At 38.6% G+C, this 26,444-nt stretch overlaps 1 long non-coding RNA gene across 1 annotated transcript; it reads left to right on the top strand.

Annotated features, from left to right (window-relative positions):
- The first annotated feature begins 12,051 nt into the window (after positions 1 to 12,051).
- LOC128115181 (uncharacterized) lies at positions 12,052 to 24,790 on the top strand. The gene is made up of 3 exons (XR_008220032.1): positions 12,052 to 12,236; positions 14,608 to 14,700; positions 24,140 to 24,790. It is a non-coding gene; the product is annotated as an uncharacterized LOC128115181 (long non-coding RNA).
- Positions 24,791 to 26,444: the final 1,654 nt, after the last annotated feature.

The raw sequence follows: 26,444 nt of genomic DNA, 5'->3' as shown, positions 1-26,444 counted from the left end.
CACCTGCCAGTCCCACAGCCACTCAGACCTGACCAAGTAAACACAGAGACTTATACTGCGTACAAACTGTATGGCCGTGGCAGGCTTCTTGCTAACTGTTCTTACAGCTTAAATTAATCCATTTCCATTAATCTATACCTTGCCACATGGCTTGTGGCTTACCGGCATCTTCACATGCTGTTTCTCATCGTGGTGGCTGGCAGTGTCTCTCTGACTCAGCCTTCCACTTCCTAGCTTTATTCTCCTCCTTGTCCCACCTACACTTCCTGCCTAGCCAATGGCCAATCAGTGTTTTATTTATTGACTAATCAGCAACACATTTGCCATACAGAACATCCCACAGCACATTCCCTTTCCTCCCTCCAAGCCTTCCCATGTAGCTCCTCTGCTCTTTCTCAAATTCACCTCTATTTCTTTAATTATTACACACACACACACACACACACACACACACACACACACACACACACACATTGCACACACATATATTCCCGAATATAGAAATACAACATACTCAGTCTTTATACTGTTATTTGTATGCATGTGATCTCAGGGCTGACCACTCGGTATTTAATTGTTGTTGCGTTACTCTTTATTAACAAAGTAGCCACTGAACCTAATCTTCATGTTACCTAACTCTTGTGAGGAAAAAAAAACTATAGGCTTACCCAGAAAGCATGGCTCATTGGCAAATACTGTATTTTAGTTTCTCAGCGAACAGTCCTGATGAGATACACTCGAAAATGTGCCTAATTGCTAAAATGTGCTTTCTATTCCTAGCATACACGTACAGCTTGATAAATAAAAAGGATAGAGAGATAAGGTACCCTTATCTGAGATGGCTGAGGACACAGAAGCCAGGAGAGTTAAACACAACCCCTTGGCAGTAGAGAATGGACAAGAATCAAATTCCAATTCCTCTTTCAGAGCCATGCCCTGAAGATATACTGTCATGCCAGTGGTGAACCTCTTAATGCACAAAATAAGGGAAGACATGAGGGCAAATCCAAGCAATTGTCTAAATATTTCATGGAAATTTCTTTCTTTCGCTATGATCGCCGGGATCATCAGCTGGTGGATGAACTCTGATATGGTACAATGCAGTCTTGTTTCTCTCCCATTCTTGCAGTGTCTCATCGTTTTGGCATACTTGTGGAGAAGCTCCTTTCCTCTCTAGCCTTGGGGGCGTTCATCAGCATTTGTATCCATCACACAATGATATGCCTCCTCTGCCAACCTTCTGGAAGCTTGTTCCAATGGAAGCTTCTGAAGTCAGTCATAGAAATTAGTGAGCCACATTCCTTTTGGAAGCCTAGCAGGGATTAAATATTTGTCAAGGTGCACAAGCTGCTGAGTCAGTGCTTTAGATCTGTGTGGGGGCTGTGGTTCCTCAGTGTGTTTGCTCAGGCTCATCACAAGCTCTGATTGGCAGCAACATAGGCCTTTGGTGAAAAGGACAGGGAAAGGAATAAGAAAATAATGAATGTAAGTTTTTAGTAATTATCTCCAAATTAGAGGTCATAAAAGACATCTGAAGCAAAAATCATAGGAAAGAACTTTTTATGTTTAAAAGACAGTGGCTGAATGGCTATATTTAACTATTACCACAATATCAGATCTCTGCTTTTCTCTTATTTTACCACTATAGGATCTTCTCTCTGTGTCTATCTCTGTCTCTGTCTCTGTCTCTGCCTCTGTCTCTCTCTCTGGACTGGAGTTAGGCTTCAAGATGGTAGACAACTACTCAGATTCTGAGCTTCATATCCAGCCCAAGGCTTTTAAGTAAGTATACTCTGAGTTCAATAGTACATTAAGAACGATTTTTAAATAGTTGATACTACACATTATGATGAGTTCCCACAAAAGTATTCAGAGCCTCATTTTTAAAACCTCAGACAATCAGATTCTTATTTATTTACATTACTTCCTAACCCCAGTTTCCCCTCCATCCTCTCCTTCCATTCCCTCCCCTCTGCTCTCTTTTGCCCATCCCCAATCCACTCCTCTGTTTCTGTTCAGAGAGGGCAGACCTCCCAAGAATATCAACAAAGCATGGCATATCAAGTTGCAGTAAGACTAAGCACCTCCCCTTGTATTTAGACAGGGCAAGGTGACCCAGTATGAGGAATATGTACCCAACAGCCAGCCAAAACTTTAGGGACAGCTCCTGCTCCCACTGTTAGACATCCCAGAAATAGACTAAGCTACACAACTGTCACATATATGTAGAGGGCCTATTCTCATCCCAGGAAAGCTCCCTGGTTGTTGGTTCAGACTCTGTGAGTTCCTATAAGCCAGGTTAGTCTTTTCTGTGGGTTTTGTTGTGCTACGCTTGACTCATCTGGCTCCTACAATACTTCCTGCTTCTCTTCAGGAGAATTTCCATAGATCAGCCCAATGTTTGGCTGTGGGTCTCTGTATCTGTTTCCATCAGTTACTAGATGAAGGCTCTCTGATGACGATTAGGGTAGTCACCAACTGATCACAGGAGAGGGCCAGTTCAGGCTACCTATCCACTATTGATAGGAGTTTTAGCTGGGGTCATCCTTGTAGATTTGTGGGAGTTTCCTGAGTTTCTACCTGAGCCCAAAAAGCCTCCCCTCTTTCCAATCATCTCTCTCTCTGCACTCTTGCCCTCCACCCACCCAAACCTAATCCCTCAAGTTCCCATGCCCAACCACCCCAGTCCACCCAGATTATCTCTATTTCCCCTTCCCAGGGAGACTCATGCATCCCCCTTTGGGCCCTCCTTGTTACCTAGCCTCTCTGGATTTATGGATTGTAGCATGTTATCCTTTACTTTACAGTTAATATCCAATTATGAGTGAGTACATACCATGTTTGTTTTTATTGGTCTGGGTTACCTAACTCAGGATCATTTTTTTTTTTTTGTAGTTCCATCAGTTTGCCTTCAAATTTCCTGGTGTCATTGTTTTTAACAGCTGAGTAATGCTCTGTTATGTAAAAGTATGAACACTGCTGCAAGAATACCCAATAAAATACTGGCAAACCAAATACAAGAACACATCAAATGATCATCCACCATGATCAAGTGGGCTTCGTCCCAGTGACACAGGGATGGCTCAACATATGAAAATCTATCAATATAATACACCATAAAAAATTGGACAATCATTGCATTACATGTTGAAAAAGCCTTTGACAAAATTCAACACCCCTTCATGATAAAAGTCTTGGAGAGATCAGGGATAAAAGGGACATACCTAAATATATAATAAAAGCAAACCAAAAGCCAACATCAAATTAAATGGAGAGAAACTCAAAGGAATTTCACTAAAATAAGGAACAAGGCTGTCCACTCTCTCCATATCTATTAAATATAGTACTCAAAGTTCTAGCTAGAGCCATAAGACAACAAAAGGAGATCAAAGGGATATAATGAAAAAGAAGTCGTCAAAATATTGCCATTTGCAGATGATGTGATAGTATACATAAGCAACCCCCAAAATTCTACCAGGGAGCTTCTAAATCTTATAAATACCAGTTGCAAAGATGGCTGGATACAAGAATAACTCAAAAAATCAGTATCCCTCTTAAATAAAAATGATAAAAGGGCTGAGAAGGAAATCAGGGAAACAACATCCTTCACAATAGCCACAAACAATATAAAATATCTTGGGGTAACTCTAGCCAAGAAAGTGAAAGACCTATATGACAAGAACTTCAAGTCTCTGAAGAAAGAAATTGAAGAAGATATCCGAAGATGGAAAGATCTCCCATGCTCATGGATTAGTAGGATTAGCATAGTAAAAATGGCCACCTTATCAAAATCAGTCTACAGATTCAATGTAATCCTCATCAAAATTCCAAAACAATTATTTACAATCTTGAAAAAACAATACTCAACTTCATATGGTAAAACAAAAAACTCAGGATAACAGGAACAATCCTGTATAACAAAAGGACTGCTGGAGGTATCACCATCCCTGACTTCAAGGTCCACTATAGAACTATTGTAATAAAAACATCATGGTATAGGCATAAAAACAGACATTGATCAATGGAATTGAATCAAAGGCCCAGACATAAATCCACACACTTATGGACACTTGATTTTTGACAAAGAAGTCAAAACTATACAATGGAGACAAGAAAGCATCTTCAACAAATGATGCTGGCATAACTGGATGTCAGCATGTAGAAGAATACAAATAAATCCCTATCACCCTGCACAAAGCCCAAGTCCAAGTGGACCAAAGACTTCAACACAAATCAAATTATACTGTACATAATAGAAGATGAAGTGGGGAATAGCCTTGAATGCATTGGCACAAGGGACAACTTCCTGAATAGAATACTACTAGCACAGACACTAAGATCGACAATTAATAAATGGGACCTCACGACATTGAAAATCTTCTGTAAGGCAAAGGACACTGTCAATAGGACAAAATGGCAGCCTACAGAATGGGAAGAGATCGTCACCAACCCCACATCCAACAGAGGGCTGATCTCCAAAATATATAAAGAACTCAAGAAACTAGACTTCAAAAAAAATCCCAAATAATCCCATTAAAAGTGGGCTACAGATCTAAACAGAGAATTCTCAACAGAAGAATCTCAAATGGCAGAGAAACACCTTAAACAAATACTCATCATCCCTAGCCATTAGGGAAATGCAAATCAAAATGACTCTGAGATTTCATCTTACACCTGTCAGAATGGCGAAGATCAAAAGCAAAAATGACAGCTTATGCTGGAGAGGATGTGGTGCAAGGGGAACACTCCTCTTCTGCTGATGGGAGTGCAAACTTGTACAGCCACTTTGGAAATCAATATGGCAGTTTCTCAGAAATTTGGGAATCAATCTACCTCAAGACCCAATGATACCATGCTTGGGCACATGCCCAAGGGATGCTGAATCATACCACACGGATACTTGCTCAACTATATTCATAGTAGCTTTATTTGTAATAGCCAGAACCTGGAAACAACCTAGATGTTCCTCAACAGATAAATGAATAAAGAAAATGTATGACATTAGACAATCAGATTCTTAAGGGTAACAGTGAATACGAGTACATCTTGTTGTTGACATCTCCCTGCCTCAAATCCCTTCTCTCTAAAAGACAGATTGTTCAGGTTACTAATTTTGATGTTGTTATGATCATGTCCTTCATCTTGGTTTCAGAATTTTAAAATGTGGCTCTCCTGATCCTTTTCCAGTTAGTTGCTGATCCACTCACATTTATCTTATTCCTCTCCCCGTGGTGCAAAACATTGTTAAGCTCAAAGACATAGCTCTGAATATTAATTAGCACTAGTTCTGATTTGCATTCTGAATTTAAATTCCTGAATCACTACCATAGCTTCCTAGACTATTCTTTACCCTCTGGGATACATCCTGTGTATCTGCATCTACCATTTGAGTAATTGTCCATCTGTTCATATATTTAAAATTACTGTACTCTAGAAGTTAATACTTTTTTTTCTGATAGCAATACCAATCTTGTCCATTCCACATTGAACTGAATTGTATTTTACATATAATGTTTTCATTGAGTGCAAAGGACAGAAGATTCACTGTCTTGGGTCATCCATTGTCTTCCTTACTGTTCTCTCTGTCACTTGCCACATGCAACATATAACCAAGTCTTGTATATCCTACCTCACAAATGTCTCTTAAACACATCTACTTGTCTCTCTTCCAACCATCTTCACACTGGCATCTTATACTTGGAATATAGAAGTAGTTTCCTTCTAACTTTACCTCTTGTGCTAACTTTGTGTCTACATTATAACCATTAGATTTGTTTTTTGAGAAATACCTTCCAACGGCTCTTCATTTCCTTCTCCATAATTCCCAAACTTTAAAAACTACTTATAGCCGGGCGGTGGTGGCGCACGCCTTTAATCCCAGCACTCGGGAGGCAGAGCCAGGCGGATCTCTGTGAGTTCGAGGCCAGCCTGGGCTACCAAGTGAGTTCCAGGAAAGGCGCAAAGCTACACAGAGAAACCCTGTCTCGAAAAACCAAAAAAACAAAAAAACAAAAAAAAAAAAAAAACTACTTATAAAGGTCTGGGCATGTCATTAAACAGCTTAATATTTGCCTGCTGTGCTTAAGGCCTGGACTTCACCGAGAAGGGGAAAGGGCAGGTTGCTTAAAAATCTTACATAGGCAAATTAAGAGAGCAAAGGCCCGTTAGACCAGTTATTTGTGTAGTAGGTAAAACATAGTAGTAGGAAAAAATAAAGATTTGTCTGCTAGAGCATAGACAGCAGAAATTTCACGGTCTAAACAGCCCTGCTGCTTTCTTGTCACCATCGTGTTTTGTCATTTTGCCCATCATGGCATTCTCTGTCATCCTGCTCACCATTCTGATAACTTAGTGAGAGGGAGGCTGGACTCAGATGTCAGCTCAGCCACTTACCTACCATGGGAAGTGGTTCAATTACCATCCTCGTCATGCCTGAGTTCCCCATCCATAATGGGATGGTGATTGCCAATTATCTTATGGTCTTGTTACGATGAAGTGACCTAAAGTTCCAGTATCATAACAGGGCTCACATGACACACCATTCGTACTCCTTATTATGAGAGGTCGTTTTTCCTTTAGAATGGTATTTAAGGCATTACAGATAGATAAATAAATAGTCAAATAAGTCCTTGTCTGATAAATTCTGTAACATAGGAACATAAAAGATGCCTTGAGAGTTTAGGGGCATGGGAACTAGAAATCTTAAGGTCATGATGAATCAGAAAGACACAGCATATTTAAAGTTAGGGAGCAACATGCTGTGAGTTTTATTTTTAACAAGTTCACTTTGACTCTCATCTGGAGGACAGACAAAAGGGATGAAGCCAGAGCCAGGAAAATCTGTTTGGGAGCTGTTTCTGCTGATCGCTGCTCATATTCACAAGTACTAACAGGTACTCTTCAGGGCACATTGCCTGAATTCAATCCATTCAGTTCTCCCAGACATCTAGTGAGGTTGGTTGCCATTTTATTTATTTATTTTTTGTTCTGTTTTATAGATTAAACAAAGAAAGATGGAGTAGGTTCCCAATTCATATCTTTGGTCAGAGGGAGTGCTGGAATTAGAATCCAGACAGTCTTGTTCCAGAACTCATGCTCTAAATCAGGATGGTGTGAAATAACCCAGGAAGCCTTGAATGATGGTAAGCAAGTGACATTAGTCCTGGATATGAGTAGTGGTTGCCTATATAAAATGGAGGTAGAATCAGTAGGGTTTGATGCTTGATTACATTAACAGGCTATGGAAAATTAAATCATTTAACTGTTAAATTTTTGGCTTGGGAGCCGGGCGGTTGTGGCGCACACCTTTAATCCCAGCACTCGGGAGGCAGAGCCAGGCGGATCTCTGTGAGTTCGAGGCCAGCCTAGGCTACCAAGTGAGTTCCAGGAAAAGGTGCAAAGCTACACAGAGAAACCCTGTCTCGAAAAACAAAAAAACAAAAAAAACAAAAAAAACAAAACAAAACAAAACAAAAAAAATCCCACAGGAGGAAGCTGTGGTCACATTTTAGCCGGGCGGTGGTGGCGCACGCCTTTAATCCCAGCACTTGGGAGGCAGAGCCAGGCGGATCTCTGTGAGTTCGAGGCCAGCCTGGACTACCAAGTGAGTTCCAGGAAAGGCGCAAAGCTACACAGAGAAACCCTGTCTCGAAAAACCAAAAAAAAAAAAAAAAAAAAATTTTGGCTTGGTATTTTTGTTGGGCGGATATGCTTCCTTGAAACTGTGATCTTAAGGAGATGGCTGATTATTGTGGGCAGGTAGATGATGATAGAAATCGTGTGTTTAGTGGGTACCCAAACTCCAGCTCAGTCCTTCCACAACAGCTGATAGGTTGTCAGGTCCACATCCCCATCTTCCTGCCAGTCACCCTAGCCACCACCTTACCGAGCACCTGCACATTGTTTGGAGTCTAACCAGAATTTCCATTGAACTGAGACAACTTTAGATACTCCATTCTCTAACAAAAGCAGAGTGACCAGGAGACTGAATACCAATAAGCTGAAACAAAATGTAACAGGTCGGAATAACACCAAACAATGATCCAGACAACTACTCAACACCAAGAAGACATGATTCCAGATGCCTAGACTCAGTGCCAAAATAAAAACAACATGAATAACCAAGACAACATGTCTCGTTCAGAAATGAGCATCACCAGCGTATTGATCTGTGAGTAAAGCAGCTTAGCCAGTTCATAGGACAATGATTTCAGAACAGCGATTCTAAATGTATTCAAGGAGCTCAGAGAAGATAGGAACAATTGCCTGAATGGCGACTATGAAAACACCAACAGTTGAATTAAATGATGAAAACAATTTAAGCTATTAAAATGGAATTTAATAAAAAGATAAACGGTTTCTAAAGAAAGTCAAAATGAAATAAAACTCAAAATGAAAAGCTCAGGAAGTCAAAGAGCTCAGAGGAAAATATCACTAACAGATTGGATTACGTGGACGAGAGCCTATCATGTCTCAAAAACAAGGTAAGAGATATGGATAATTAAGTCAAAGAAAATATTAAATATAAAAAACAACAACTCAGAAATGCAACATGAAAGAAACCTATAAATGGGAACCCATAACAAAGTCAAACCTACAAATAATAATATACAAGGAGAAGAAAAGCAGGTCAAAGATACAAAAATGTTACCAATAAAATCATAGGAGAAAATTTCTCAAATCAAAAGAAAAAGATACTTATTAAGGTATAAGAGACATACAAAACACCAAACACAAAGGTTCAGAAAAGGAACTTTCCATGCCACATAATAATCAAAGCTCTAATATATAGAAAAAAAGAAAGGATATTGAGGAGAGAGAGAGAGAGTCATATATGTGGGCAGGCCCATCAGAGTAACATCTAACTTTCATTGGTAATTTTGAAACCCAGAAGAGCTTGGACTGATGTGCTTTACAAGTTCTTCATGGTCACAGATGCCAGCCCAGACTACTATATACAGCTGAACTATCAGTCATAATCAAAGAAGAAAAACTTTCTCTCTAACTACCTCCTCTCTAATTCATGCCCTTTTCTTTTATATTTATTTTGTTGTATTTACATGTATGCTGCTACCATAAATGCTGAACAATGTAAATTTCCTTTTCTTTGTATGTGACATATATGATAAAGCATCACTAAGGCAAAATGGTGGCCAGACCAGCCAAAACTAGTTAAAGTAGGAATTGTATTAACATCACTTGTGACTTTACTATTTTAAGTGCACTTAGTTACATGCATCCATTATTACAGATTTCTAGTCAGTGATTCTGCAGACTTGGTTCAATTACACTAAAAGTCTGTCATTAGTAGCTCCTTGCATATAGATATTTAGTATGTTAAGTCTTTTTACCTGCAAGTCATTTTATGGGTGCAGAGGATTTCATGATTGCACCCAATTATTTGCTTTCCCTCTCTAGGAAGCCTATAAAGATTGGTCCTGGTACTCCTTTCCAAATCCACATCAAGTTTTGGTTACATGACTTGTTTTGGTCAATGTAAGTATAAATAATATATTTCTTGTTCCTGTAAAATATGTTAAGAGCCATCTTGTGGGTGGGTTCACAATTGCTTCTCTTTCTTCTGTCTCAAGAACAGAATATATAAGCTGGACAGAAAGTTCTTCTATAGCCTAAACCCAATACACGAATAGATCAAGCTGTAGACAGCCCACAGCTGATGGAAACAGCAGATCAAGATTGGGTTGGGGTGATAGGTTCCTACAATATTTTTTAACTGTTGCCAAAGCAGAAACTGATTAATATCAGAAGATTCTTCAAGCTTTCTAAGCTTGATGATGTTCTTCTTGGGGCTCCTTTTTTGTTTCTAGTTACTAAAAAAGTACATTTTATCCTTTCCTAAATTATTAACTTGCAGAACTTGTGTTAATGGTTTAATAGGTTTAGAATAGCATCATTCTCTGTAGAAATTATTATAATTGAGCTTTAAAAAAATCCATAAAGTCTTATCACCTCTACTAATAAGTCAGGTTCCTTTCTAATTGAACATTAAAATTTTAATTTCTGGAATTTAAAATTCAGATTAGGTATGTAGTTATATATAGTAATGTTTTTGTGCTTTGTTCTTATGTTCATTTGCAGGGGGGTTTGGTGGTTTTGTCTGAAAGTTTAACCAATGTACTGAGAATATTGTATGCTAGGAGTATAACAGATACATTCAGACTCATTGAGTACCCCAGGGCTGTATTAGATGTTTCCAAAGCTATCATCATATTGAATTGTTCTAATGAAACTAATTTTGGGATGTCAGCAATGAATTTGTTAAAAAAAAAATGACACAGCAGATTTGGGAACATACCTCTGTTGTAAAGTTCTTGCATTTGCAAGCACCAAGGCCTGAGTTTGATCCCTAGAACCCATGTGAAAACAACAACAACAACAACAGCAACAACAACAACAAAACAAAAACCAAACCAAACTAACCAACCAACCAACCAACCAAACACAAACCAAAATCAAGAGGAACTTGTAATCTCAGTACTGGGGAAGCAGAGACAGGATGATGCTGGGGGCTTTCTGTCCAGCCAGCCCAGCCTAGCCTACTTGGTGAGTAGTAGGCCAATGAGAGATACTGAATTAAACAAAACCAAACTATTAGGGATGATACCTGACAGACCACATGTGAGGCTGGGTTTTGAATATGTGAGTGCATACACACACACACACACACACACACACACACACACACACACACACACACACTCACGCACATGTGTATCTCTCTGACATGTGTACCTCTCCATGTAAACACACTCACACATGCACACATATAATACCAACAGTGACCACATTAGGCAACTGTGCTTGGAAGAAAGAACTTGCTTTCTCAGGATGGATAATTGAAACCTTTGATGATCTGCTTCTAAACTTAATGGCTTTGCTTTTATTTGTCATTATTAAATGCTTTGAGTAAGTAAGCTTTTGCATGTGGGCCTTACTAATGTCTATGAAGGTGTTGCCTGGCTATTGACGGGTTCAACCCCAGGCTTCAGGAGAGGTTCTTGTTCTCCAGACACCTGCTCATTGGAGGACCTTTCCAAGGAGCAGGGAACATGTCATCAAGCCATGGGGGAGATGCTCCAGGAGACTTAGGAATGTGCTGTTCTTTAACACTTGAGTCTGGAGTCAATGGACTGTCATCTTCATCACTTAAGGTGAAAAACATGGAAGTATCTAAGGTTCCTGGAATTGGGAAGAATATTCCACCTTTGAATCATAGCAAGGATGAGGAGTGAAGAAGGATTGAACTTGCATAATTTCCAAAAGAAACAAACACATAAAATGCTTTTCGTAATTATGAAGTCAACTGTATCTCATTTCTTTTAATTTTTTATTATTATGTGATTACATACAAAATTTGTAAGAACTGATATTTCTAATATGAGAGAACATTTCAAATAAGAAGCTTTATTTAACAAGTTTTAGATTGCTGAAGTAAATTTGATTCGACACTTCATTTCATCTATGTTTAAAAATAAATCATACTAGGTGAAGAATATCAGTGATCATGGAAAGAATAATATTTACTAATTGGCATTTTCAATTCTGAAATTCCTGGTAAGATAGATGGTGATAAGGGGCAGGTAAAACATGGGGGGTTGATATTACCTTTGCTTCTTACATATCTGTGTTTCTGCAACTAACTCATGACCATTAATTTGAAAATTATTTATTAGATCTAGTGAAATGGAAAGCATTCAAGATAGCTTCCAATGACTGCTGAATCTCAGTGCTCATGCCCCTATGGAACATCCTCCTTTTACATGTGGCGAGATTAACCTACTTCTTTCTTTTTGTTTATTTTTGAGATTGTAGTTTAATTACAATGTTTCCCCTTTCCTCCTTCCAAGCCCTCCCATATATCCCACCCTGTTCCCCTTCAAATTCATGGTCTCTTTTTTTCATTAATTGTTACATACATATATATTATACACACATTATATATTGTTATATACACACATATTATATATTCATATGTATATTTATATATTTGTATATACATGTATATTCCTAAATACAGCCTATTGAGTTATCTTATGAAAGGCTGGAACTTCCATTGAGCAAGAAAATGTCCTGGATAGAAGCTTGCTCTTCAAGCCAGGCAATCATGAAAAGCCAAAGGTCAAGCTTGTGTGCGCTGCCCTATGGAAGAACATGCATAACAAGTGACTGAAGGAAGCCTCTGCCAACATCTGGAAATAGTTTCTATCACCAGCAATGTAAGTAGGCTTGGCAATGGGTCTTTCGCCAGTTGTCTTCAGATGAGTTTAGTCCATCCTATGTGGGAGTTGGGAACAGAAAAACTCAGTGAAGTTGCACCTGAAAACTGTGGGATAAACGTGTAAGCCACCAAATTTTCTTAAAAAGTGCTATTCTTCTGTCAGTGGTTTCACTGGGAATACCCCAATTCTGTTTGGGGTATAACCCATTATCATTCTAATCTAGTTATACTTGAAAATATTTTAATGAAATAGTATACATATTTGTTTTCGGATGCTATGCAATAACGGGGATCAATGATAAGGGAAAATGTTTTCTTTCCCTCTGATGTGAAATGCACACTTGACCTTTCACCCCAATGGCTGTGAAAGGAAAAAGAAAACAGATCACAACTAAAAGGTTCGGATCAAATCCCTGGAAACTCTCCAAGTGGTAATTATCCTAACACTTCCCTTCCTCTAGAAACCATGAACCTGTATTTAAAATTACTGTTGCGTAGAGCAGGCAGCCAACACATTTTCCTCTTCTTTTATTCTCCCTCCCCTTAAGAAGAACAAGGGGTTTTCCTAATGTTTTATTTCAGGTGAGTGTGTGTGTGTGTGTGTGTGTGTGTGTGTGTGTGTGTTGTTTTGTAATACATGTAATACAGAGAAATAATCGATTGAATCTTTCTGGTGTTCTAAGACTAGAAGGAAAACCATCTTTAATTTAATTTAATTCAGACTGGGTGTAACTCTTCGCATTCTGTATTTAGGAAAACAGCCATTTAACTCTCTGAAAGCACACGTGAAACATCTGCTTACACTGTTGGTTGTGTATGTTTATGTTTTACAATTTAGCACTATATCATCATATTCCACATCAGGAAACAGAGAGATTGTTATGTACATTGCTAAAATGGTGGCTCTTCCTCTGGGTCATATGCCTCATGTTCCAAGTCTGGCCCTGCACTTGCCAGTATCCTGCATTCACTCAACTTTCAATTTAAGAGAAGTTTTTTCCTTTCTATGTGAGCCACAGAGCTCAGGCTAAGAATCAGTTCCTTCAAAAACTTTTGCTTAAGTTTTTGCATATGTTTTTTAATGGACATGGTATTAGATCATGTGATCATCTCTCTTTCTTCCCTTAAGCCCCTCCCAGCTACTGACCTAAACTCTCCCACGCCCCCACTCTCTTTTTCTTTAATTATTATTACTTACATATACGTGTTTGTGTAGGTATCTGTGTATGTGTGTGTATGCACAAATATCTAAAATATCTTACATTTATTCTCCCTTGTGGTTTTTCATTGCTTACTTATTAGTTCATGAATTAGTTTGGACATACAAATATCCACCACCTAACTTGTCAGAACCATTGTAGACAAAGCTCATATCTTTTTACTTAGTTATTTTCTGTAGATTAAATATAATGAGTAATAATGTTTGTATTTTAGACCACAGAAAATTAAGAAAATAAATATGTTGGGGTCGGGAAATCTATTTCCTTGAAATGACTCTTCAGATTTAAAAGGACAGGTGGGTGAATGAGCTTTCCCTGGGATCATAGGGAAAAAGCAACAGCTATTATCCTATATGCCCCTAGCAATCTCTCCTTTTATCCTCCAAACTGTCTCCTTAACTTGGTTCACTGATTTCTGGGACAATTCGCATTATTTAAAAATGCATTCTTACTCAGTGTTTTTCTGAGAACGTACCATGTTGGATTTGAAGACTATCGAATTTTAGTCTAGTTCTGAGCCTTTCCTTCTTTTTTCCTTAATGCAGATTTGATTTGAAATATTGATAATTTCCTACATGATTACAGTATTCATATTATTTCCACCCCCTCCTCACTCTAACACCTCCCCTTGTCTATCCCAAATTTTTCTTTTTAATTTTGAAGAGTCATTCAAATCCATGGCTTCTTTAATTTTTTTTTTTTTTTTTTTTTTTTGGTTTTTCGAGACAGGGTTTCTCTGTGTAGCTTTGCGCCTTTCCTGGAACTCGCTTTGGAGACCAGGCTGGCCTCGAACTCCCAGAGATCCGCCTGGCTCTGCCTCCCGAGTGCTGGGATTAAAGGCGTGCGCCACCACCGCCCGGCGGCTTCTTTAATTTTTGTTGTCAAGCACATATTAAATTAATTAATCTGAATAAAACAGACAGAATATTCTGGGAAGATTAGTAAGTTTGGATGCAAAACTAGTTCTAGATTTCGAAGAAAATATGATTGGAACCCCCAGCACAGCCTAATAAATAGGAACATTATTTTACCCTTGGATGTGATTGGAGGAAAGTCATTCTCCCAAACATAGCAGATGTTATTATGCTCCTAAAATTCATTTCTATTTTTTTCCTCTTTCCCCCACTGGTATTTATGGACTTTGCAAAGCTCTGGAGCTGCCCCCGAGGGCACAGCCTGCACTGCAGCTTTCTCTGTCAGCACCTGAGAGTAAAGTGGAAGAAGCCCAGAGCGTTCTCCACGGTAGGTCCTTGATTTGCATTAAATTTCCAGATTTTACAGACCAAAGAGAAGTATTTCTTCCCATCCATCTCTGGAGAATTATGGGACTACAGAGGAGTCTTTGCACACGATCAGACCATGAAATTGGAAGGCGTGTTAAACATACTTGGACTTCAGACAGCTTTTCTAGGAATGTTGCCCTGGCAGAGGCAAGGTATTTTCTTCAGATTTATTAGGCAGGAGAGAAAAGTGTATTTTAATGTTACCCCTGGCTCCGTAAGTTATTTTTCTTTATCTGCTACAGAGGAAAATAATTAAATTATTGATGTTTGTTGGCTCATATGTACAGCTGCGATTTCATTTATATTGTTCATATGCCCAGTGAACATATTCCAGAGTTCAAGGAAATCAGTGACTCAGGGCTCCTGATGTATTAGCTTGCACAGCAATGCCAATGTTCGTTCCCTCTAAGGAAAGTGCTATGGGACTTATTTTATCTGCTGCCAACCTAACATTGAAGTGTGTTTTTTTTTTTTCAGGGTTTGAAAATTCTCTTTCTAGGATTGCTTTAGAAATTATGTTGATCATTAGTTACTGTCTCTCTGTTAATGTAGAAAAGTAAGTGTGAATTCTTGTGTGTCAATGTGCAACCTGGGATAATGGTCGTCTCAGAAAGGAAGGACAGACACAAGCTTTTGGACAGCCATGTTCTAAATACAGTGTTGAAAAAGATCCAGTTCCTCTACTCCACATTTCAGCTGGACCCTTCCTGTTGAGTCAGGAGGCTCCAACAGAGAGTCTATGATATCCTGGCTATGGTAAGATATTGTGGAATGTGGTACTTGGCATCATTTTAATGAATTTTCATTATCTGCACTTCAGGTGTTTCCACATTAAGTTTCAAAGATTTAAAGGATTTTTTTAAAAGACACAATTAATAATATCTTCTGTTGAAGTAAGATTAGGGAATGTGCATTCTGGAAACATCATAACAAAAAATAAATGAAATGTTAAGTATGTTTTTTGGTGCTCCTTTAATGGACAGAGAGTTTAGGCATGATTCCGCATCTATTGTGATATTGGTGAGAAAGGCAGCATAGAGTGTTGGTTTCCATGGATGGCCATTCATTTCACTTTGCTGTCTTGACACTTCAACAGAATGCTAACTAAGAGGCAGAATACTCTCTGATCAGAGTCCTCTCTCTGAGGAGTTTCTGGGAAGCCACTGATGCAATAATCCAGGACAAATCCTTTGTCCTTTTGATGAGATCAGTGCGAAAATACATTTCTCATATTATTGCAAAACCTTTGAATAACACTGATTTGCAGTGTAAAATTTGGAGATTACATTAACCTTGGCTGGGGACAGCCTGATGCTCTGAGAAAGTTGTTTACCTTTCTGGTCCCTAAGGCAGGTCGTTCCAGAACAGGGCATCCAAAAAAACGCCCCAGCAGCCTGCAGGGTTCTGTTTTCATCAGTGAATCCTTTAAGCCTTTCAAGTCCCTAGTCAGATATGAACCAAAGATTAAAACAGGCCAAGGGAGAAAACTCTGAACAGTGTATGTCCCCTGACAAAACTATTTCTGATGCATCAATGATAGCAACCCACTGACCACATTGTTTCATTCCTAAAAAAGTGGATGACTTTAGCCAATCCTCAGTGTGTGTGTGTGTGTGTGTGTGTGTGTGTGTGTGTGTGTGTGTGTGTGTGTATTTCAAACCAGCACATATACTATAAATTGTTGTTTTATCTTTGGCACAGCAGTTGCCCTGAACCTACCTCTGCCTCAGCGGCTGACTGCACTTCTGCAGCGGCCATCTCTGCCCCTGCTTCATCCACTTTTACGTAGGGAAGCAAGTATTGTTTTGGACTAAGTCTCTATCTTTTTATCTTTTATCTTTTTATTTTTACCAACAAATAAAATCTCTAGCTCACAGAGGCAGAGAAAGCAGCCAGCTGACCTTTCTCCTCTGCCACTGTCCCAGAGTCCCAGAAAGAGGGCTCTCTCCTACTGTCTGAAACACTAACTCCTCCGGCTGGATGTCCTGCCCTTCTACTTCCTGTGCCTTTCTCTCTCCCACCTCCTGATTTCCCCCAACTCTCTATGGTTACTTCCAGTCAACAGGTTGCTTGCTCGGCCTCTTGACCTATGATTGATTTTAATTTAAATAACGTAATCTAGAGGTTACAGTGTGATTAAATATCCCACAGCAATAAACGCATAATTTTTGCTATAACTAACTAGGCTTTGTCAGTTAGAGAAATTTATTAGTCAATTTCAATGTAAAATTATTTCGGGGTTTCGTATTAAAGACTGAAGATTAAATGGCTAAATAGTTCATTTTGAAGTTATTATAGGACGTACATTGCTCTATAATTCTTAAGCAAATGTCACATCTCTTAATGAACATAAGGAACTAGGCAGTGAATATATTTCTTGGTTTATTGCTTCACACAACAAGATGAGAGATGACGGTTGGCCAGAGGGAAAGCTCAGGCCTTGACTGCTGTGGCCAACAGCAGCACATGTGTTCTCCTTTTGTTCACTGGGTCAGAAAAACCTAACAAAATACAGTTTTAGTGTGCACAGCCTCCTCAGTGTCCTCTCACTGCCATCTACACAAATGCTTTAGTGTTTTAGTGGTGAGTAAATTCAGCCACAGTTGACTTTGGAGGCTTTGGCGTACCTTTTCCATACAGAGAGGACTCACACAGAATCCCAAAGCCTGGAGTCTCGCCAGTTGCCTTTATCCAAGTGTTTCCTTTCTTCTTTGGAAGATGATAGGCTTTAATCAGCTCTAAATTTGCTTTGCAATTAATTTAGAATTTCTTCTTATTCCAATAGACTGAAAGATATACATGTGCGTGCATGTACACATACACATGCACAATATACAGGTATTACACACAGTATGAATACAATATATGGATTAGTTTATAAATCTTTACTACTTCTGGATATGTTGTCATTATTAAGATTACTTATGGACAAAGTCAACACCAAGAGAGTCAGATGTATAGATAAAAGAAATGAATATTTAATAAAATAATCTGGAAACTAATTCTTCATTTGCAGGAGCCATTGGCTATCTGTAATTCTTCATAGGTATGGGACTGTGTGGAATTTATTTTTTTCTCATTGGCATGTCAGCTGGTATTGTCTAATGATTGGCCTTGTTCAGGAATTATCCCTGGACACATGTACATATGAGCAATACTAAACGGGCTCAATAGGTTGTTTATACATGTATGTGTCTCTCTATCCTTCTCTGTCTATCTATCTATCTATCTATCTATCTATCTATCTATCTATCTATCTATCTGTCTGTCTGTCTGTCTGTCTGTCTGTCTGTCTGTCTGTCTGTCTGTCTCTCTCTCTCTGTCTGTCTGCTGTCTGTCTATCTATCTATCTATCTATCTATCTATCTATCTATTTATCTATCATCTACCTATCTATCTGACAATAATAATTAAAGAAGAGACCATGAATTTGGGAATGTGACACAGGAGAAGTTTGGGAAACATGGGAAGGGTGGGAGTAATATAGACACAATTTTAACGTATGAAATTCTATTTTTTTAATGAAGACTATGGAATTCTGTTGGGATATTTGAGTATTTGTGAAGATGTTGATGAGAGGAACTGGCATACCGTGGACCACACTTCACAGGTTCAGTTAGGATTGTATTTCCCATTAAAATAAATTCTGCATTTTGACTTACTTTTATTAGTAATAGTAATTTTTATTATTTTATTTGTCACCATCCCTGACATTCAGTTTTAATCCCAATTTTTCATAGTGTATACTAGATAGTTCTCTATTGGGACAGTACATAGAAGATTAGATGAACACAGTTTATACTAAGCACACTTCATGTGAAAATATATATGTATACACACAAATGTACAGCATTTCCAACTTTGTGTGCCTACTTCATCTTTTTCCCACTGCATCCATATCACTACTTTTAAACCTATTCACTCCTGGCAAAAACGATTTGGTGAAAGAAATATTTGATTTCTCTGCACAGCTTTAAGAAAACTTTCCAGAAAATAAAAGTTTAATCAATTTTTGTTCTTTATGAGAAAATTCCAATAATGAAAATGGCAGGTTTCCATAGCTACACATTATGTTTTCTACCTCTCACAAGTGCAAAGTCCTTAAACAAGAAGGGATGTAAATGGTTTTTATTAATATTCACATAATGCTACTTCTTACTCACAATAAACACATTAAAATTTAATCAACTCGTTGGCAAATGAATGCATCCAATATTAATTTTCTGATCATGCTGTTCATATTTGGATCTCTAGTCTGATACGTCTTTTTCTGCTTAGAGGGAAAAAAAATGCCTGCATTTAATATTGTGTTAGTGCTTTATTTTCACAGCCCAATATCTCATAGAACATTAGTTCCCACAAATATAATTAAAGTGGTTTTACACTTTATACATATTATGCTTCTTGTACAGTGCTATGAATTATAATTAATATATTACATAAATTTAAATAAGTCAAATAGTAAATATATTTAGACACTCAAACTACTTTAAATTGCAGTGAAACTTTTATATGTCTCTGAAATGCTAGATTGTTGGTTATTAGTGGGTTTATAAGTTATATTGATACTAAAAAATGTGAATCTTTTCATCAAAGATTATGACTATGGCTCTTACTTGGAGACAAATATGTTTCCTAGTCCTGAGGTCCTTTGCTAATGTCTAAAAACATTTTTTTTGACTTTCACACTGGGGTGGGTAGAAGTTGGTAGTAGAATCTAATGGGCAGAAGGCCATGGATGTATGTAAGCACTGTACAATGCACAGAGCAGCTGTTCACCAAAAACATCCAGGGTATGATTGTTGTTATGCTTGAGAAATTGTGACCTTGGGCAATAGCTTTTTGTTTTTTTGTTTTTTGTTTTGCTTTTTTTTTTTTTTTTTTATAAATTAGGCATCTAAATACATTAGGTGCTTTCTATCACCAAGGAACCCTAAATGTCCATCCTTTGATTTTATAATCAAATGTATCATTGATAGTATATGATTTTTAACTTAATAATTGTTCAAGGATGAAAATGTAGAAAATTTTAAAAAAATCAGTAGAAATAAAAATATCACAATAATGCTTTCTTTGTACTAACAAAGCCAACTTATTTTCAACTACAATTTCTTCCAAGGTTCATTTGGTCAGCTTGAGTAGATATTTAAAAGAAAAATAAGCCATGGAATTACATGACAGGCTTTTCAAGATTCAGTTTTATTACTAAGAGAAATGCATTAGAATACCAGTCCTCATACTGGGAAGAGCTGTCAACACTGAAAAGGTCATGTGTTTATAACTTAATCATTCTAGGAAATTCTAAAACAAAATTCATTTCTCTCCCCCCAAAAAATTAATGGATATACTAAAACACAAATTATCTTAAAAATTTTATTGATTGTTCTGATTGATCTTTCTTGGTATGAACTTGGAGTAAAAATTACTTTTAAACAATCCTGGTGATAAGTTTGAGGTAAACACTACCGACTTACTTAAGTCACTAGTCAAATGATGTGGTGGGATGGGTATACTTTTCCTGCTACAGGGTTCTTGTCATGATACCACTCAGAGTGTTACCTAGTGCAGTCCCTGTCATTAGTTGATCTCTGGAAACACCAGTGATTTCAGCATGAACAACGAGTTTTCCAGCCTGAATCTGCAACAAATATACCTATGTTGGCCAGGGTGTAGCTCATGGGTGGAGAGCTTGTCAAGTACTCACAAGGGAAAAAACAACACATTCAGAAGACGCTCCTTACAAGAAGAAACGGTATCAGGAGACATTGCCTATTAAAAAAATCTTGGCATAAGCCAACTGTAGGTATTGAGTTTTTAACATCTTAAATATGAAGAATATTGGTAAGGCCTCTGTTTGCTTAAGACCAAGAAACGTTGTGCAGAATGCAGGCCCCCACGGCAGCTTGTCTCACACAGCCTTGACATACTTTTCCCGGTCCTGTGTGCTATGAAATGGGTCCCTCCACTTACTTGACATTACTCACAGACAAGCAGTGGGGCTCACTCAAATTGTGTGGTCTCGAATCTCTTTGAGAATGTTTAACCATCTTAGCATATTCCTTTTGTTCTCCCTGACCATCTCTTTGGAAATATGCCTGATCTATTAATTCATCTATCAGTCTGTCTGTCTGTCTATGCATCTATCTATTTATGTATCTATCTATTTATGTATGTATGTATCTATCTATCATCTATCTATCTATCTATCTATCTATCTATCTATCTATCTATGTATCTATTTATCTATCAGTCATCTATTTTCATCTGGGTAAAGTATAACTGAAAGTAGGTCAGAAAATAACAGATTATATGTGGTTATTTCATCAGAAATATATGTTCCATATCTTCACTCAAGAGCTTTTTTTTTATTGCCGGAGGCTTTGCGACTAGTCGACAAATAAGGCTGCCACCAATCTAATGGTCTCCATATCTCACTACTGTCTGTAATGCTGTTCTCATGTGGGGAAGCAGTAAGTACTTGTGGCTCTTCTTTTTTTTTCTGTTTTTCTTTATTCTTCTCTCATACAATACATCGCGAATAAACACAACCTCCCTACCCTTCACTACTCCTAGTTCCCACCCCCTATATCTCTCCTCTCTCCCAGATACACCCCTCCTCTCTTGCCCTTCAGAAAATAGCCAGCCTTCCAGTGATATCAAATGAACATCACATAACAAGGTGCAATAAGACTAGGCACAAACCCTCACATCAAGGCCTGACAAGGCAACCCAGTAGGAGGAAAAGGGTCCCACAAGCAGGCAAAGAGTCAGGGACATCCTCACTTCCCCTACTGGGGTCCCACAAGAACATCAATCTAAACCAACCCAGCATGTATACAGAGGACCTAGCACAGACCCATGCAGGTTCCATAACTGTTGCTTCAGTCTCTGTGAGCCCCCATGAGCTCTGCTTTGTGGTGGTGGTATTGTGTTCCCCCAAATATTGTGCACCCTAATAAACTTCTCTGGGGTCAGAGAACAGAACAGCCACTAGATATAGAGGCCAGCAAATGGTGGAACACACACCTTTAATCCTAGCATTCCAGAGGCAGAGAGCCATCTGGATCTCTGTGAGTTCAAGGCCACACTGGAAACAGCCAGGCATGGGTAACAAGAGCCTTTAATCCCAGGAAGTGATGGCAGAAAGCAGAAAGTTATATAAGGCGTGAGGATGAGGAACTAGAGCTGGTTAAGCTTTTAGGCTTTCAGCAGCAGTTCAGCTGAGATCCATTTGGATGAGGACTCAAAGGATTTCAGTCTGAGGAAACAGGATTAGCTGAGAAACTGGTGAGGTGAGGTGGCTATGGCTGGTTCTGCTTCTCTGATTTTCCAACATTCACCCCAATATCTGGCCTCGGGTTTGATTTTATTAATAAGACCCTTTAGAGCTTCGTGCTACACTGCTTAGTTGAATTCTGTAGGTCTTGTTCTCCTGGTGTCCTCAACTGCTCTGCCTCCTACAATCCTTCCTCCCCATCTTCTACAGGGTTCCTGGAGCTCGGCCTAATGTATAGCAGATTGTCATTAGGAATCATTTCATCAACTGGTTTTTTTTTTTTTTTTTTTTTTTGGTCAGTCGTGTTTGGTACTGCCCTAGGTCTCTGAACCATCCAGCTTCCTGTTCCTGGCCATCCAGGCAGTTATTGGGCACAGGCTCTCTGTAGTGGTGTGGACCTCAAGATAGATGAGTCGTTGGTTGGCCACTCCCATAAACTCTGAGCCACCATTGCTCCAGCACACCTTGCAGGCAGGGCATATTGTGGGTTGAAGGCTTTATGCCTGGATTCATATCCCAATCCCACCTCTAAGAGCCTAGCCTGGTTACAGAAGATGGCCAGCTCAGGGTCCATGACCTCCATTACTAGGAGTCCTTGCTAGGGTCACCCTCATAGGTTCCAGGAAATTTCCACTGCTCTAGTTTCCTCATTGCTCCCTAAATGCCCACCAATTCCAGTCACCTCTCCCTGTACGTACTCTTTCCCTCCATCCCTCTCTACCCCACCTGATCCCTGCTGTTCTTATCTCCAACCTCCCCCAGTCTGCCCACAAAATCTATTGTATTTCCCCTTCCCAGAGAGATTCATGCGTCCCCCCTGGAGCCCTCCTGGTCACTTAGCCTTTCTGGGATTGTAGGATGTTTTCTTTATTGGACAGCCAATATATACATATAAGTGAGTACATCTCATGTTTGTCTTTCTGGGTCTGGGTTGCCTCACTCAGGATGACTTTATCTAGTTCCATCCATTTGTCTGCACTTCCCAATACACAGCAGCAGTCCACTCACCTTCAAGATCCAGAGTCCTCTCTAATTACATTCACCCTAAATCAAACACATTGTCATTTCCACCCAAAACTGCCTTCCCATCTTATTTCCCACCAAAATCCATGGATTCCCCTAGTTTCTAAGAACTGTAGAAAAGTCTACAAACATATGTCAATATTAACTCACAACTCAATCGTGTTTCTCAGACCATTACAATTTTAACCACTAGCGAATAAAAACAAAGGTATTTTTTTTTTACATGGACTTGTGGTGATGTTCTCTTGCTGATTACTCATGCCAGTGTGCTATTCATCTACTACGTAAAATAAAAATTAGGACAAACATCATTGGTAAAGAGAATCTGTAGATCTTTAAATTGCCCAAATAATCCTTATTTGGTGGTATAAGGAAGCAAGAAATTTAAATTAAGAACTTGCGAAGAAACTTTCAGTTGAAAAACTAGTGAGAGTAAAATACACTTAGTAACAATACTTGATACTAGACCAGGATAGCTTTCTGTTTTGTGACTTGAAATACACCCTGAGATTACAGTAGACAGATGAGTTTAATAGTACTTTAAACATTTGAAAAGACAGGCATACAAGTCTATGGTTTGCAGACTCATACAACACATTGAAAAGAGTTAGGGCATAAATCCAGGTTTAAAAATTACAGTTTATTGTCTCACCTGCTTAACTCTAATGCCTCTCATCTTTGGGGAAAAGAGGGCAGACTTCGTGTGAATTAATGGTTGTTATTATTGGTAATAGTCCTAGTAGATCGTTGCTCATATGCTCTGGTCCCTTGTGGTCTTTATGGCTGTCCTTCCTGTGCTTGGGATGTTCTCAGCTTCCTGTACCCTCACTTCCTTCTGCTAACCCATATTCTTTTGTCTTCAGGTCCCACTACCAACAATCTCTTCTGCAGGGATGCTTTTTCCTGCAGGTTATTTCAGTTCAGATGTTTATCATTGATAGTAACTGTATCTTTTATACCCACCCCCGCCCCAATACATCACAGTGTTGTTCTAAAACTTGCCTTTGCATACCTATTTGTTTAAGGACATTGTTTACCTTAGAGTATAGAAGAGTAGGTGAGCAAGGCTTGATGATTTTTTGTCCTTTTATATCTGCAGGAAACAGAAAGCCTCTTACATGATACAAATATTGACTCCACTCTGGTGTACGATGTTTGCATAGCAAGAGGATATTTGAAAGGAAACTGTATATAAAAAGCAAAATGCTATCACATTGCTACAACAGGCTAAAATGCACTTCTGAATGCTTTAAAACTAAAGAGGAATATCGTGAATCCCTTCTGCTGAAGTTTCTCTCGATCCAAGCCTAAATTCTTCCTGATATTTTCTTACATTACTCAACAGTCAGTGGTATAGCATGCTTATTACAGGATTTGCAGTTATATACTTTCCTGAAAATTATGATGACTGAGTCCTGAGTCCTGGGTGCTTCTGTGGTATGGGGCACTAAATGAAGCGTTTAATGGAAACTAGGGAAGATGTCGTCCTTAGCATTAAACTGCTCTCTGTGAATGCATTTTGTGGTTGAGCTGTTTTTATTAAACATCTGCTTCTCTGGAAATGGACAGTGTCTGCTAGCAAAGAGGAAAAGAGAGTCAGGCAAGAATTTTCAAAAACAATGATGAGCTGATTGCTTCGAGTAGCTCAACCTGACACGATGGTATAATTTCCATGATTTGCCTTTGATTTCTTTCACTCTGCTGCAATAAGTTACCACAAACACTACCTGGACTTAGTGAAGAAGAAGAAGAAGAAGGAGAAGGAGGAGGAGGAGGAGGAGGAGGAGGAGGAGGAGGAGGAGGAGGAGGAGGAGGAGGAGGAGAAGAAGAAGAAGAAGAAGAAGAAGAAGAAGAAGAAGAAGAAGAAGAAGAAGAAGAAGAAGAAGAAGCAGCAGCTCACATTTCTAAAGACTGAGACATCTGAGGTCAGAGTGACAGCAGGGGTGTGTTCCTGGAGACTCCTCTTCCTGCTTGGCAGATGACCACCCTCTGCTATATTATCACAGAGTGGAAAGTATACACGTAGAGAGAAAAGAATCAAGTCCTCGTGTTGTTTTCTCATGAGGATTCCATTCTCACAACCTTCATGTTGTGCTATGTTTCTGAAACACCCCCACAGTCCCATTTTGAAGATTTGTTGCCCAAATGGTGGTGCTCTTTGAAGATGCTGTAGATACTTCTGGAGACAGGGCCGAGCTGGTCTAGTTGGGAGAGCATGGGAAGGTTATCTCTGGCCCCACTTTTGGCTTTGCTTTCTGCTTTCTTACCCACCATGATGAGAACAAAGACCACCATTTGTTTCCACAGCTGAACCTCTCTGGCCACGATGGAATGAAATCTTCCAAATCCGTGAACTCAAATAAATCTTTCTGTCCTTAAAATGTTTCTGTTTGTATCTTAGCCACACTGATGCAAAAGAAATTAACATGCATGATTCCTGGAGACTCCAAATACTATCACAGCGAGAATCAGATTTTCAACACACACACACACACACACACACACACACACACACACACACACACACACACATTCAGACCATAGATACATTAGTACAGTTTCTTCGAATGAAGAAAAAAACAAGTTATTTTTCCAGTTGACCTAATTTAGAATGACTTTGGGTGTCTGTTTAGTGTTTACTATGTGTCAGACACCAGGTCATGGTGATAGAAAGATTAAAATAAAATCCCTAGTCTTTAGTGAGCTCACAGACAGTGCCAGACATCGAATGATGCTGTTTGAGAAATGAGTGTGCATGAGGAGGGCACAAAAGATCATGGGACTTAGATGAGAAGTCTGATTTTTCTAAAAGAAGGAATCCTTAAACACCCCAAACAGTAAACAAGAATTGGTTGTATCTACTTTCTCTCTCTAATCATGGTTTGTAATTATGCATTGCATTGGGATAATTATTTGATTAATGTTTGTGCCTACCACTTAGATAAGAAGTTTCATGACATCAGGCTAACATATTTTTCTTCCCACTTTATTTCCAGCATTCACAATGATGTTTGGTACACAGGAAATTGCCACATTTTCTCTCTGAGAAAATAAATTCATCTGTATATTTACTTTGTTTAACTATTTGACATGATCTACTAAAGCCTAATGCACTATATCTCACTCCCACAAATGCATCCAACAAAGACAGCTGTATATGTTCATCTGAAAAGTTCACGGTAGTAGGATTTGTAATCCTTTTAATAATTATCTCTATTTAATGATACATCTACAATGAGGATGGATCAAATATCTCTTAACCATGGAATTATTAAATTATGGCTTATTTATACAGCGTCATCAATAAATGGACAAAACTCATGTGAAACAATGGATATATTTTAAAAATATATTAGGCCAAGAAGCCAGGCACAAAAGAAGACATGGTTAAGTTTAGAGACAGC

Source organism: Peromyscus californicus, unplaced genomic scaffold (assembly GCF_007827085.1).
Source record: "Peromyscus californicus insignis strain IS unplaced genomic scaffold, ASM782708v3 Scaffold_1__1_contigs__length_55948999, whole genome shotgun sequence".
Classification (NCBI taxonomy): domain Eukaryota; kingdom Metazoa; phylum Chordata; class Mammalia; order Rodentia; family Cricetidae; genus Peromyscus; species Peromyscus californicus.
Note: the sequence above shows the minus strand (reverse complement) of the source record. Positions and strands in the feature narration are given on the sequence as shown.